This window comes from Thermobia domestica, chromosome 8 (assembly GCF_964235325.1).
Source record: "Thermobia domestica chromosome 8, izTheDome1.hap1.1, whole genome shotgun sequence".
Classification (NCBI taxonomy): Eukaryota; Metazoa; Arthropoda; class Insecta; order Zygentoma; family Lepismatidae; genus Thermobia; species Thermobia domestica.
In genome coordinates, this window is record NC_137461.1 from 186,782,485 (window position 1) to 186,799,133 (window position 16,649).

Sequence of the window (16,649 nt, forward strand, 5' to 3'; positions counted from 1 at the left end):
AGTGGTGTATCTACACAAGTTTTTCAAGAACATTCCGCTGATGAAATAGCATCGCTAAAATTCTGTCCAATTACTACTTGTGACACTGAAAGATCGTTTTCTATTTATAAAAACATACTTTCAGACAAACGGAAAAGTTTTCTCCAACAAAATATTGAGAAAAAAAAAAAAAAAAACATAGTGATTTATTGCAACTGCAAACAATCAAATGTGCCGAAGTGAAATGTATTGTATGTAGTATATTTGAAACATTGAAATATTTATTTGGTTAGCGTATATGATTCTTTTAATGCATATTTCACAACTTTAAGTGCATATCCTTAAGGTTTTTTGTGCATATTTAGGTAAGTTTAAGTGTATACCTATCCGCCCTCTACAAATGATTAAACTGATTTTAAAATTGGCCACCTTCTCTCCATTAAGCAGCTATGAAAATTGAAATTCGATCCTTAAATGACAAAGGAACGCGATAAATAGGTAATGCTATGCTATCACCGAAGCCCAGAGAAAGTCATCAATGCTCAGTCCAATTTCCTTGCTTCCTTTTTAGTGTACAATATAAAAACAAAGAAGTACGTACACAAAATGTGTACTGCACTGTGTACGACAAGACAAAAAAAAAAAAAAAAAAACTATCAACACTTCGTAGACTTAAAAATTTATTTCTTCAAAAATCAATAATTAATGCGGCCTGCGACAAAAAAATAATAATAATAAATAAATAAATAAAATAAAAATTAATTTAAATTAAATTAAAAAAGAATAGTGCTGTTAGTTTCCCCTCATTGGGCATACTTTTACCGACTTTACTGACTACTTTACAGCTTCCCGTATACTGTACTTGAAGTATTGCATAATATAATGCATCCATTGTTATTACACTCTGTAAAGAAAAAATAGCGACACCTCAATTCTCAAGGCATCTTACACAGAAAACCATATGTACAGCTCGTTAGAAGAGGAATAGAAGGAAATGGTGAGTGGTATAGTTCATATGCATTATCTGTGACACCTATGGTGTACAACGGCGCTTACTTATTGTTTATATATCGATAATATTCTCGCCAGATGGCACTGAGAGAGAGCATCTCGTAAGTTATTGGTGTGAGAATTCTGCATTCCAATTGTGATATGTAGGGCCAGGTAAATAGCATTTTGTGATTGTTTTTTTTTTTTTTTTCATTGTTTATACAGTGTCAAGTGGCAATATTGTTGTTGTGCAGTGTTGTTTTTTTATGAAATTGCTGCTACATGTGGATTGTAAACAAGTAAGATGAGTAAGAAATGTGACTTTTCGCCATGTGAACAATACATAATTCTTGCTTTGCACAACTAAGTTAAATCTGTAAGGGAGACGGGTGGAATACTCAAAATCCACCATTTGACGGCAGGAAGAGTAATTCACATCCAAAAACAGTATAACAAATCATCCCTTCGTCAACAGTATGATAGAAAAAAGAAGGCATCACCCAGAGCAGATCGCCAAATAAAATCAGTAGCACTGCATAATTAACGAATGATTTCCCCCAAAATCGTTTCTATAATTTGAGATGATCCTAAAACTGAAGTTACTCATACAACTGTATTATATTGACTGTATGAAGAGGATATTACGAAGAAGAAACCGCGTAGAAAGTCGAAACTAACAAAAACACAGAGGATTTCAACACGTAGGTTTGAGAGGTGATATGCAACTTAGACTTATGACAACTAGAAACACGTCGTTTTCTCCGTGGAAAGAAGTTTAGAATAGTGGAAAAGGATGGTGGTATGAAGTTGTGGATACGAACGAGCAAGAAACTTGATAAGAATTTTGTTTATGAAATGCAAATATTCAGTTACTAAGTGATGGTATGAGTTTGCTTCATCGCTAAAGACGTCAGAACAATGGATATATGTGAAGGATCATTTGATGCAGGAAAATATCTTCATATTCTGGTACATAAAGTTCATACAACAGCTAAAGATTATTTTTTTGAAGAAAATATGGACTACTTCGTTTTCCAGGACGATAATGCTTCATGTCACCGAGCGAAAATCGTTAACATGTGGTTCAAGAATATGACTATTCAAAGACTCGTGTGGTCTCCAAACTTACCTGACATGAATCCAATTGTAAATTTGTGGATCAATATGAGCAGAAGACTCAACAGACAACTACCTCGAATAGAAAGAAACTCACGAAACACATAATCCGGGTGTGACTCCATGAAATCAAGGTTGTGTTTTGCAATAGTTTTGTTACTAAAAGGCCTCGATGATACCCTACCCTTCCTAAAGCCCATGGTGCACATAGAAAATACTAGTTTCATGTACTGTACCTCCCGATGTTCGTATACATTGTATCTTACCCTTAAGAAAGTTCATATTTTGTTTTGTATTATTATTATTGTTGATCTTTTATACTTTTATGTATAACTCTTTCTATAGACAAGTTTGCTCAAATACACACACAGCTACTAATATATGGATATAAATTCATTATATTCATATCAAAACTAAAAACTGTTGCGCAAATATTAAGAATGAACTGCTCATTAAGAATATTCATTGTAATATTATCAGCAATTTATGAAAAAAACTCATATTGGTTAATGTATGTAGTGAAAACCATATTTGAGCAAGTGTCGCTATTTTTTCTTTATAAAGTGTATCGTGAGGTACTATAAAGAAAAGAACGGAAACTGAAAACAGTATTAGTAGAGACGTGGGAGTTAGTGACTATCTACAACCAGAAGAGAGATGGTGTCACGTTTTAACGTGAGATCGTTGAGTAAAATCACAATTTATTATTTCAGTACCGTACTGTACTGTACTGTATTGCATACGTATTGTTGTTCTATAAAATCACTTTTCATCACCTGAAACTTAATTTCACTACTTTCATGATCCTTTGACTGACAACCCCAAGTCATGACTTTCATGGCCCGTAGACACTCTGCTCGGAGGCCAGATACAGTGAGCCAAGAGCATTATTTTTATTATCTAAATGTATTATTAAGTTATATTATAACTTGTTTGAATAATTGTATATTATTCTATTCTAGTTATAATGCAAGATTGTTATTACCCTACAAAAATACAGGGTAGATTATAAAAAATGATAATATTCGTATATTTCATAATTTTTCCAATATGTGAATCAAAATTAAAGTATATTTCAAGTATTTCCAGTATCAAAATTAAATTCCAGTATAATTTCAGTATTTCCAGTATCAGTAGACACCCTGAACACAGAATTATTATCGTATTTCTCAAAATTAAAACAAAAGACATTATTTTGGGGTATAAGTAGAGATGCAAAAAAAAGCCGGCTTTTTTGAATCGATGGTTTTTTGAACATAAAAAGCCGGCATTTTTGGGGGAAAAAAACGAGAATTTTGGAAATTTTGGCTTTTTTCTTTTTCATGATTTTTCTATTTAAATAGCTTTCTTATAGTATACTCTAAAGTTAAGTAAGATTTCATGACCTAAATGCTATATTTTGCTCTGGAATTCACCATCATGATGGATAGAACACATGTTTTATGAATTAAAGTAAACACAAAGTACGTAGTATTTGAGGGCAACTGTAGAAGATATTTAACTTTATTTTAACTTCTGAGTTATCGACATTTTTTTCTTCCCTACTTCATTTCTTTTTAGTCATCCGTGTTTCATTTCTTAGAAATTAGTAGGCCTACTCTAGCTTCTAGCACATAAGTTAAACTTATGTTTTTCAAATATATCCGTCAGAGCGTACGTTTGTCAGGATATGTCAGAGCGTACTTCCACATTTTTGTTATACTGATAATCAGTGGTGGATTTAGAAAAGTATTTTGGGAGGGGTTTTCCATATAATGTTTAGTTTTTCTAAAAATACCTAATTTTTATTTTAGGAGAGCTTGAAGTTTATGAGTAAAGGCATTACAAATGTTTCGTTTTAGAAATTCCGTAATTTTGAGGTACGGGCTTCTATTTGTAAGACATCCCCAGCCTAACCCCCTTCGCAAATCCGTCACTGCTGGTAATTAGTAATAAGATTTAAAAACGATAAAGAAAGTCGGCCAGGATTCACAGTACATAAACTATCCCTACATTACAGATGGAATTAAGAAAAACTTTTGTCAAAATGCTCGAATTCGGGATTGAATCCCGGACTTCCCGATAGACGTGCAAAAACTAACCACTCACTCATGGTTGTTGTGCAGTCGTGCTTAACTTAAATATATTCTCTCTTTCTATAGCTTATGGAATCCGAAGGTTCAATGTCGCGTTCACAAAAGTTCTCCGCTGATTTCTATCCTTAGCCAACTGGATCCAGCTTTTACTTTGTATACCTATTTCTGCGAGATCTGTCTAATATTGTCTGGCCCTAGGTTTTCCTAATGGACGTTTTCCGATTGGATTTCCAGTTAAAACTTTGAAAGCGTTCCTACCTTCTTCCATTCTGGCTGTATGACATGCCCACCTGAGCCTCCTGGACTTGATGGCTGCAACGATGTTTAGTAAACCGTATAAATTATGCAGTTCCTCGTTATGAAGTTTCCGCCATCCCCGTTCCTCTTGTGTCTGAATATTCGTCTCAGGATTTTATTTTCAAATACTTTCAGTCTGCGTCCTTCCCTCATCGCAGCGACCATGTTTCACAACCATACAGAACAACAGGCATGATTATCGTTTTATATATTTTAAGCTTTAAATTCCTCGGTAGAATTAGCAACGACAAAATATTTTGAACTGAATAATAACACGAATTTCCTGATTTCAGTCGGCATTTAATTTCTTTGTGGATATGATTCTGGTCTGGTAATATTGATCCTAGATATTTGAAAGTATCCACTTTGTCAAAAGTACTATTTGATATTTTAACGCATCTACAATTTGCCGTATTACGATCCCGGCGAACTTCCATATATTTAGTTTTATCTGCATTTACTTCTAAATCAATGTCGTTGCAAGCGTTTAGTTAAGGCCTATGCATTTCTTTCTATTGTTCTCCTATCATCCCCTTTTAAATTTACATCATCAGCATACGCCATAAGCTGAATACCATTCAGCTCTAGGGCCTGGTTGCTATCTTTAATTTCCCTCGGCTATCTTTAATAGCGTACTCCGGAAAAATGCTGAATAATAATGTCGATAACGCATCTCCTTGTTTCAGACCATTCTCGACGTTGAAGCTCATGGACAAGAATTTCTCTACTCGGACTTTACTTTGGGATTCATTTAAACACATTTTAATTAATCTAACTAGCATTTTTGTTATTCCGAATTCTGTAAGAATTGTACAATACTTCTCTCCTATCCCAGTCGTAAACCTTTTTAAAATCAATAAGCAGCTGATGTACTTGGTAATATATTCCCATTTCTTTTCGAGTATTTATCGAATAGTAAATATCTGGTCGATAGTTGATCGATTTCCCTAAATACACACTGATAATCTCCAATAATTCCATCTGCATATGGAATCAATCTTGTTAATATAATGTTACGAGAAATGCCTCGCTAATTATTACAATAAGTTTTGTCGCCTTTCTTGTGAATTAAAACAGTGATTGATTCTTTCCACTCTTCTTAATGAAGTTGAATTGTTGTTGTTAAAAATTCAGAAACCTTCAGGACTGGGTAAACCCTGATGATGGTTATAAGCCTAGGAAATCACAGGATCAGATGAATGGTCTATTACGCATATGATCCATGAACAGAAAATTCGGTACTTGCCCGATTCTAAACAAGCTTAAGAAACAGTCAGTGCATTATAGAATTCGGAATTTTACCGATTTTCCACATCCGAAGCATCTGATAAGTGGTAACATTATTACGTATGTGATTAATGAATGAAAAATTTGTTCGAAATATCCATACAATGTATATGAAAGTTAAAACTTAAAAGTTTCAAGAATGTGCAGAACCACCCGAAACCAAGCTCTTGATGTGCAGCCTTTAAGATGATGTAGCAGGGGACCGCGAAGATTAAAAAGGAAACTAATAGCCTGAAGAAATATGAAAACGCCAATGACCTAGTTGATAATCTCTAATATATTATTTATAGTGTATTTGACAAGTGCGTGCCACTTAAAAACAACTCAAGAACAGCTTATTCGTGCTGGTTTACAAATGAAATTATCAAAAAAATCAAAACTAAAGCAAGTTATCATAAAAAATACAAATGTAATAAAGAAGTAAATTATCTCAATAAATTCAATGAATTGCGTAGGGAAATAAAGAAAGAAATTAAGCTGGCATACAGAGCGTACATACAAGATTCTGAAAATAACATTAATAACAATGCTAATGAATTGTGGAACTTTATAAAAAAAATAAGACTAAGCATCTTCTTGGGGGGGAAATTAAATTATGAGGGACGCGAACTTTATCATAATGATGAAATAGCCAATGCTTTTGCACAGTATTTCTCGTCAGTATATGTGCCAGATACAGGTTTCACTGACATTCCTACGAACAATTTATTAACTTATGTAAGTAACAAACTAGAGTCACTTACCATTGAGGAAATCACTCAATCTGAAGTAGAAATGGCAATCAAAAAATTAAAGCCCAGAACTGCTGTTGGCCCTGATGGAATACCTCCATATATCGTAAAGGGTTGTATAGATGCGTTTACATATCCGCTAAGGATTGCATTCAATCTCGCTTTAAAAACATGCGTTTTTCCGGATAAAGAACTGGCAGGATCTTAAAAACCTTAGTGGGTGGTAATCGGAACTGTCCGAACAATCATATCCTCTTACTAGTGACATTGTAACTTAACTTATGTTCAACGACGTTGCCATAGCTTTGGTCCCCATTACACTGTGATTAATGACTTACACATTGGGTTCTTTCTTTCTATATAGAGAAGGGGGAAATAAACACTGACCAATTTGCTTGCATATATAGATCATTCCTTCTCAATGGAAAGAGAAATATTCTGTTGAAAGCAGGTTGAAAGTGTCAAATAACAAAGCAACATCAAGCACGCGGAGTTCCCAGACTACTTTTTTTTTTCACAAAACATCTGAGACATTCCATTCCATATTCATATGACGGAGATGATCAGCTTTTGCTCACCCCCTATTTTTGCCCAGAGCTGCCGTCCAGTTCGAATTTTGTTCTTCTCCAAAGGAAGAAGGAAGATTTTTCCAAAGTGTCAAATAACAAAACAACACAAACCATTCCGAGTTTCCACGCTACTTTTTTTTCTTTTTCGCCAAAACTTTTCTCAAGTGACAGGAATGCGCACTCCTCTGGTCGAGAATTGTCAGCTAGCTTGAATTTCTTGGCAACACCGGATTTCGGAGAAAATATCGGTTTCACTACCATGTTGTAGGAGGAGAAGGTTAATAGGTCAATTTTCCATACCTTCCCCCAAGGCAGGGTTGGCTGGTTTAAACCATGGTTTAAACCAAGGTTTAAATCAGCTGGTTTTTTCAAAAAAACGAACTGGTTTAAACCAAAAAACAAAAAATGTTCGTAAAAGTGTAAGTGTTTGTAAAATCTTGAACACACATTTGTGGGTTATCACGTTTCACTCCCGTATATTATTCGTATTATATTCAGACCTAAATTCCCCATTCATTACTCAAAAAGATTATACTACAAAAGCAACTTTTTTTTATAAGTTTATAAATGTTTATTTTGTGATTTTTTTGTAGTTGTTATTATTGTTATGTAATTGCAATCGAAGAAAAATTCTAAATATTGTTTCGTTTCAATGTTTACTATTGATAAAATACAACGAAAATGCCGTACTTTTGTGTATGGGGGGGTCATACAGACCCCACGGGAGGCATTTAGTGAAATGAGAAGTATCTTTGGTATCTATTTATGTATAAATGAGTCTGAGCCAAAGTGGGCTCAAATAATTCGTATCTTTATTCACTTTTCTTATTGATATGCAAATTAAGTCAGTGTATTTCTTTAATTTGGACCAATAAAAGTCGTTGTTAACTAACTTGAACTAAATTAGTTCTTCTGTCCGTAGTACTTTGAAACTGTTCATATGTAATTCTGTGTAATGGTTTCACTTGTGCAACTGTTCACCTTTTTGTCCTTCTGAAATGACTCTTGACAGTTATATTAAGAAGCATGTAAAGATCAGTACAACGTTTTTTTGTTTTTTTTTTAATCAGGATTCCTTCGTGAGTGAGTCGGCAGACGTATCGCATTTGTGGCCAATTAGTTCCGAGTTCAAATTGAGGACAATTTCTCTCGGATGTAACTCGAGAAGCGGTTTTTATTCCGCTTTAAGCTTATGTGACCCCTTCCAGCATAACCCGGTTGTTGCATAATAACATCAAGGCGAAACAAACTTATTTCTAACCATATATGATATGAATATATAGAGCAAATTATTTAAACCATAAAAACCTGGTTTAAACCAAAAAAACCTGGTTTAAACCATAAAAACCGGTTTTTTTTTGGTTTTTTTAATAAAAACCATGGTTTTTGCCAACCCTGCCCCAAGGTTTTTAAAATGTTTCAAAAAGTGTAAATGGAAATCATCTATAGTTTGCCCAATACCAAAAACCAATGATAAACACAAAATAAATAACTACCGACCTATATCAATTTTACCTACTTTTGCAAAGATATTTGAACAAATCCTATACCGACGGAAAATCGACCACATCCAACCCGTAATCTCACCATATCAACATGGCTTTATCCACACAAATCAACAACAACAAACCTCGAACTTATCACAGACTTTATATTTGGTCTAGGAATTAATTCGTGCGGTTGGTACGCACACATTGAAGCTGTAGTACAAACACAAAATACATAAATACCTTAAGAAAAATATTGTCCATCGCTAGCCACCACTTTCGCCCATCTGTCAGGCAATGTACGGATTCCGTGGCGAAAGAAGTCCTCATCCTTGGAAGCGATCCAGTCAGAGACCCATGTTTCGATATCTTCTGAAGAAGTAAACCGCTGTCCAATCAAATCGTTGTTCATGCAATCGAACAAGTAGTAGTCCGAAGGAGCAACGTCTGGTGAATACGGCGGGTGGGGTAAAACTTCCCATCCGACATTTTCTAAATAGGTTTTGACCGGTTTTGTGACATGTGGGCGAGCGTTATCATGTTGAACAATAAGTTTATCATGTCTGTTCTCCCATTCTGGTCGTGTTCTGGCCAGAGCTTGCTTCAAACGCATTAATTGTCGTCGATAACGTTCTCCATTCATAGTTTCACCCGGTTGCAGCAGCTCATAGTACACCACACCTTTCATATCCCACCATATGCACAGCATAACCTTTGCACAGTGAATATCTCGTTTTGGTTGTGATGGACCTGGTTCACCTGGTTTCACCCAGGCCTTTTTTCGTTTAGGGTTCTCGTAATGGATCCACTTCTCATCACCCGTAATAATTCGATGCAGAAACCCCTTTCTGCTCTGTCGTTGAAGCAGCAATTCGCAAATGGTTTTTCGTCTTTCAACGTCTCTGTCTTTCAATTCATGTGGAACCCAATGTGACATCTTTTGAATCATTCCCATGGCTTTCAAGCGTTTGGAGACTGTTGTTTGATCAACGCCTAATGCTGCTGCAAGTTGTTCCTGCGTTTGACACGAATCCTGCTCGAGGAATGCTGTCAATTCTTCGTCTTGAAATTTTTTTGGCTGTCCAGCTCGCTCTTGGTCTGCCAAGCCGAAATCACCACTTCTAAACCGTGCAAACCACTTCTGACACGTTCGCTCAGCTAGAGCATGGTCACCATACACTTCCACCAAAATACGATGACTTTCAGTCGTACTTTTCTGCATGTTAAAGTAATGCAGCAGGACACCCCGCAAAAACACTTTATCAGGCACAAATTGCGCCATGTTCACTTAACTACAAACTGGTGTTGTTGACGCTTTAATCCACTGCCCTATACTACGAACGATACGCGATGACAGGGGTTTGCAACACATGTGTGGATACACGGAACTGTGGGACGCTCCGTTCGTTGCGCCATCTCATGTCCACCCGCACGAATTAATTCCTAGACCAAATAGCAAATTCGTTAGATGTAGGATGTCAGGTTGATGTAATATATATAGATTTTGAGAAGGCATTTGACAGAGTCAATCACAAGGTACTATTACATAAGCTAGGCGAATATAATTTCTCTTCTCCCTTGATCAAGTTCTTTTCATCATATTTAAATAATCGAAAACAAACTGTTATCTACAAGGAACATAAGTCATCTGATTATATTGCATATTCTGGAATTCCCCAGGGCTCTAATCTAGGTCCATTATTGTTCCTTTTATTCATTAACGATCTCCCTGATCATATATTATTAAGTAACAAATTGCTTTTTGCTGATGACCTCAAAAAATACGGTAGGATAAGGACCATCCATGACTGTCTCGATTCACAACGTGACATGGAAAATATTGCTAATTGGTGTTCTCTTAACAAACTTAATGTAAACATAAACAAATGTAACATTTTATCGTTTACCAGAAACAAAAGTCAAATAGAGTTTGTTTACTCAATGAATCAAATCTTACTAAATAGATTGAATTCAATCAAAGATCTTGGAGTTATATTTGATACGAAACTGATATTTAATAACCATACAGAGAACATAGTTAACGAATCTCTCAAGATGTTAGGGTTCATAATTAGAACTGGAAAGGAATTTAACAATAGTACTACACTAACAAAAATGTATTATGCCTATGTCCGATCAAAACTGGAATATGCTGCTGTGATTTGGAACCCATCACAACAGCAATACAGACACCAACTGGAAAAGGTCCAATCTAAATTTATCAAATACTTGACGTACAAGACAAATGGAATCTATCTATATTATGAAAATTATCTAACATTAATAGACAACTTCTGTATCCCTACACTTGAACAAAGGCGAAATGTGAGATATTTGATTTTTCTCCATAAAATAGTACAGGGTGCGGCACGTAAAACCGGCCCGTCGTAATATTCTGGTATATTGTGTTTTTGGCAACACTTAAATAATCTACCTTCGTACCAAGAGATGGCGTGTCGAGGTCGGGTCGACTTACGTGACCTGCAGCAGTCACGTGCAGCCGCAGCCAGTGAAACTTGTCGAAACCAGTTGAGAAAAAGGCCTCGTTGTGTTAAGCCGGGTGAGTGTCAGTGTGTGATAATGCCGTATTCGATACCCGAGCGTGTTGCCATTGTTGAAGGGTTCATTCTCACTGGATCTTTTGTGAAAACAAAGAATTTGTTTCGGGAGAAATTTCCAGGACGTTCTGTGCCAGCAAAAAGTACCATTCAGGAATTGATTGAAAAATGGCGGCGTACAGGATCGGTTCAAAATGCTCCCAGGAACAGACGACCATCTGTCTGCACACCTGAATTAAAGATGCAGGTGGAGGAGATAATGACAAGAAGTCCTCGAAAGTCAACCAGGAGATTGAGTTAACAGGTTCATGCGAGTGAGAGAAGTTGCAGACGTGTTTTAAGGGGACTGAAGTTAAAACCGTACCCGTACCGTACCGTACTTTACGGGCCGGTTTTACGTGCCGCACCCTGTACAAAACGAATTTAATTGTACGGATCTCATATCAACATTAAATTTTCATGTCCCGACACTTAAAACTCGTGCTAATAACTCTGGTCTGTTTTATTGCAAAAAAGCAAGGACCAACGTATTATTGAAATCACCAATTTGGAGAATGTGTTCTACTTATAACAAAATATGTATCAAACACAAAGAAACTCACATCTGCAATACGAACTCTATGTTTAAGAACACTGTTGTAAATGTATTATGTAATACACCAACACTATAATTGGGCTTATGCCTGTTGTGTTGATGGCAAATAAATAAAAAATAAATAAATAAATATATTTCTCTTGTTTTATTTTATTTTGTTTCGAAAAGAGGGTGTGTGATATTTTGAAGTAAAAATACTACATACAATTTCGCTAGTTTTTGTCTTTTTTTTTTTTTTTTTTTAAGTACTTATTTTTGTATAAGAGGTTGAAAAATTATTACATCTATTGATTAATCCTTAGGAATTCATAATGCAAATATGTTAAGAATTTTCAAGAAATCTTTTCGAAATTCATGGTTTATTTTAAGTTTTATATTATTACATACATCAACCACTAATTAAATGAGTTTTTGTGTTGTTGAGAAGCGAAACAAAGTCTGCTTTATCAATTTAAAGCAAAATTTTGAAAAAAGCCCAAAATTTCCCAAGCAAAAAAGCGAAGCAGAAAAACCGAGTTTCTTTTTTTCAAGAAAGCAGTCTTTTCCGAATCTTTGCATCTCTAGGTTTACGTTTACCTGTCGTAATTGACCCACGTCACTCTATTACAATTAGAATTGGTGCAGAAGAAAATCACAGAGCGAATCGATATTATTCACAAATAAAGCGAAATTCACACGGAATATAGAGATAGGTTTATTATGTATATATGTCTTACGTATCCAACAGCATCCATTAGTAAGCATATAAAGCAATTTTTATGTCCAATGTAAGTTTTAGAGTACTGTATTAGAAGCTTATAAATAGAACATACCTCCAAAATAGCAGTGATAGAGAACGAAGAGCACAGCTATGACCGTTGTAAAACGTATGCCGGCATCAGTTCGAGTTCTAATCAGAATTGATGAGTCAAGTCGTAACAATCTTTTCTCAAGAGTTATAGTCAAGCATAACGCACCTCTACTTCTGTTTGCGGCAACTTTTGTAGTTACACACACTTTTGTAAATTGTATTTGAACTGACCTGCAAGTATTACAATATTTAATACTATTATTACATGTCGTTCAAATTTACAAGAGGAACACTAACTAGAAATATTAGTCATTTTATACACGTAAAAAAAAAAAAAAAGAAAAGAAAAAAAAGAAAAAGAAATGAAAATAGAGAAATTCAAAATGTACTCACCTTTACCTTCCTCCGAGTTACGTTTCTAAAACTATATCGAAGCTAATTAGTAGAAAGGTAAGTGAAAGCACAGGTTCACTAACAGGGTCTGAAAGGGCGAATTATATGAAATGAATTTATGAACGTAGTTTGAAACGTATCGAGGTGATTCCTTGTTTGCTTAACGTCATTTGAAACCATTGATAGAAATACTTAAAGAATTAATACCCTTCCTCTCCGTGTCTTACTTCTTCTTTCCTCCACAAGCGTCAAAACATCTTCATATTCCTCTTTCGACATGTAAAAGTGAGAAATAACAGAGGTTGTGGGATTAAAATTTAGAAGAATAATATATTGTAAACATTCGTAAAATGTGTTACAAATTTTATTAAAACCATGAGTTGTAAATCTACCATGATAGCTCTCCTCAGTTTTCTTTCCACTATACTGTCTTAAGTTGTGTCATAAGCAAAGTAGACACCATCATATGGCCGTGTAACTGAAGCCTGAGGAGATACCATATCGGATCAACTATACGGAACAAAAGGCTCCTATTCAAACAATTTTTAACAAGTCATTTGTTATCCTCAGAAATAGTTATTTTTCACTTATACACTTAAAAAGAACCTCGAAATGGTTTGAAACAAAAGCGAAAATCACAAGATAGGGAAAAGTGAGTGTGTATTTATAACAAGTCGAAGTGCAAAATTTGTATTGTTCAAGGAAAAGGAGAATAGAAGAAAGCAAGAACTAAAAAATTATCTAACTGAATTTCCGTTAACCCCAAAACAGCATTATTTAGTTTACTACGTTATTGGTCTGGCTACTGGTCTAGTCGTGAGAATACAATAAAATAACTATCACGTTTGAACTCAACGCACCATTATCACCTGTTCCAATAAGATTTTATTGGTTTCACTGAGAAACAAGAGGGCGCAACTTGCTACTGCGCATTCAAATTCAATCGCCTTCGAGCTGTTTCTGAGCATAACATGTTAAGTTATCTTTCTTATAGGGTCAAGTTTACATTAGCATCAGGGGTTACATTCTTATTCACATACGGAAAATGACACTATCCCAAACACGAGAACAATTCACCATATCAAAAAATAAAGAAACAAACATGCCCATACTACCATCAGTAACGCACTTGGTTCGTGAGCCCCCAGCTTCGCCCTTACCTGACGCAGATTTGATCCAATAACTACTAACTATTGAGCTTGTTAGTGCGTTTCCTGCATTTGTAGATGCAATTGTACAACAGTGTTACTGAGCTCCTTCGTGGCTAAGCGGCTCGCGTACGCGCCTTTGGTGTGAGACACCCGGTGGGAGCCCATGTGGCTCGAATTCCACGTTAATCAGTACGTCTCGTCAATCAGTCTTATATAGCCTCGCTGCTAAAAGAGACGTTAAACTCAAAATCAACTCAACAACAATGTTACTTTCTAACGGAACAACAGCAACCTCAACGCTAAAGTAAACTTAAGTCGTCTTACGTAACAAGGTACCAATAATATATCAAGCTGTCTAGAATGTACTGAGCCTTTGAAGGTAAAAATTGAAAATAGTTTATTATGGTTTGAAAATATAATTATGAAACCGCATATACATCATTTTATTCGACGACCTTCTGTGGTTTCTGTTTAAGTGACACGTGGTTTTCACAGGCCTATTATGAAACTATATTACCACCAATCACGGAGTTCCACAGAGACGGTTTGGCAGTCTAACAAAAGATAGTCTGACAGTGCCAGGTTTGGGCCATAAAATGGATGCATTAAAATATCCCAACCGAGTTCTCTCAATCTCTGATGGGTCCTTCAAAAAGTATGCGGTGTAGCTATGTCCGGGTAGTGTACAAACGTTCTTTCTGTTGACCAGTTTCAGCCGTTTCTTTTGAATTACTGCGTGCACTCTCGAGCTAAATGTCGACGGTACAGGTCCGAGTCTATCGTTCAGCACGACTGCAGCAGCTCATGATGCACAATGCTCTTCCAATCCCACCAAACACACAGGATAAACTTCTTGGGCGTCAGTGAGGGCTTTGCCACAGGCTGTAGAGCGTCTCCTAGTTTCGACTACAATATTTTTCAAACATGGTTCTCGTAAGTTAGCCACTCTTTATCACCCGTGAAAAGCTGTTTCAGAAATGGTTCCAGTTCATTATGTTTCAATAGATACGAGGTGTGGCAATTAAATAACAAGACTGTCCCCTCCTGTCGCGCAGGATCGTGGGGAGGGGGAGGTAGCTAATGATGTGTTTTTGATCTTGAACCTTCATAAGCAGCCACTGTTTGTTTCATGATTCTGAAAGCTTTTCTTTTCTTTGCAGGCTTGCATGAAGAGGACAGTGTTCTGAAGTAGTGCCGGAATCATGGTGAACAGTAAAGTTGAGCAGTGCATTAACATCAAATTTCTGGTGAAATTAAACAAAACACGACGGATTTCTCGTGGAAAGTTAAAAGAGGTATTTGGTGATAATGCTATGTCACGTGCGCGAGTTTTCGAATGGCACAACAATTTTCAGAAGATAAGGAGGAGGTTTAAGATGATGAACGACCCCGCAGCCCTTTGAAATGAAAAATGAAATCTTTAAGTTTTACGTCCCACGGTTATGCCCGTTAGGCTAATGGAGACGGTGCTGATGAGAAATGAGTGAAATGGTGGAATGAAGAAAGTGGGAGGAAACGGGAGAACCCCAAGTAAACCCACAAGCACGGTGTTTGTCCACCACAAAGTCCACACGGCGCGAGCTGGGATCGAACCGGGGACCCCAAGCACCGGAGGTGAACGCTCTACCACTGAGCCCCCCCCCGCCGCCCTTTGAGTTCAAGAACGGACGAGAATGTTCAAAAAATTAATGAACTTGTGCGGAAAGACAAACGTCTGAGCATTCGAATGATTGCATACATGACGAACATTAACAAAGAGACAGGAAGACAAATTTGTATGACAATTTAAACATGACAAAAGTGCGTGCAGAAATTGTCCCGGAAAACCTCTCTCAGGAACAAAAACACACTCGAAAGACCATCTGCTGTGACGTCATGCAACAACTCAAAGCAAAACCAGACTTGTTAACACGTATCATCACATGTGATGAAACGGATTTTCCAGTATGACCCCGACACTAAGCGTCAATCCATGCACTGGAAGACTTCCACATCGCCAAGAATGAAAAAAGCACGAATGAGCAAGTAGAAAGTGAAGGCAATGCTCATCGTTTTCTTTTTTTTCGATATCAGGAGTATCATCATGACTGAATAGGTGCCTCAGGGTCAAACGGTAAATCAGACCTACTACAAGGAAGTCTTAATCAAGCTGAGGGAAAGAATAAGGAAGAAGAGACCGGATTTGTGGAAGAAAGATGCATGGATCCTCCACCAAGACAATGCGCCTGTCCATAATGTTCTTTCTGTGAAGCACTCCTGTGCTCGACCATCCTCCATATTCCACAGACTTGGCTCCCTGTGACTTATCTATTCCCAAAAGTGAAAATTGCATTGAAGGGAACACATTTTCAGTCTGTGGAAGAGGTGAAACGAAAAATGGCAGAGCTGTTAAACAGTGTGACATCTGATGACTAGAGTCCGGATTTTTATGTAATATCAACCCCCTATATATGTACACAAATATGTAATAAAAATCGCTTAAAATGTAAGAAATATGTAATATTATATAAGAATATGTAATGTTACATATGTTACATATTTATGAAAACGTAATATTAACACGCGTATTAGTATGCAATATTTAAACGAATTATAAAAATAAAAAGGAAAATCTACTACACTTTATCCTGC

General features: G+C 36.2%; 1 protein-coding gene across 4 annotated transcripts in view; it reads right to left on the reverse strand.

Annotated features, from left to right (window-relative positions):
- Nucleotides 1-16,649, reverse strand: part of LOC145693373 (MKRN2 opposite strand protein) — a 148,730-nt gene that overhangs the window by 100,533 nt on the left and 31,548 nt on the right. For 2 of the 4 annotated variants that reach the window (XM_081769315.1, XM_081769314.1), the window contains exon 2: nt 12,497-12,705. The exons of the other annotated variants lie outside the window; for them this stretch is intronic. The gene's annotated coding sequence lies outside the window, so the exon portion shown is untranslated. The remainder of the gene's footprint in view (nt 1-12,496; nt 12,706-16,649) is intronic. 4 annotated transcript variants of the gene reach the window in all.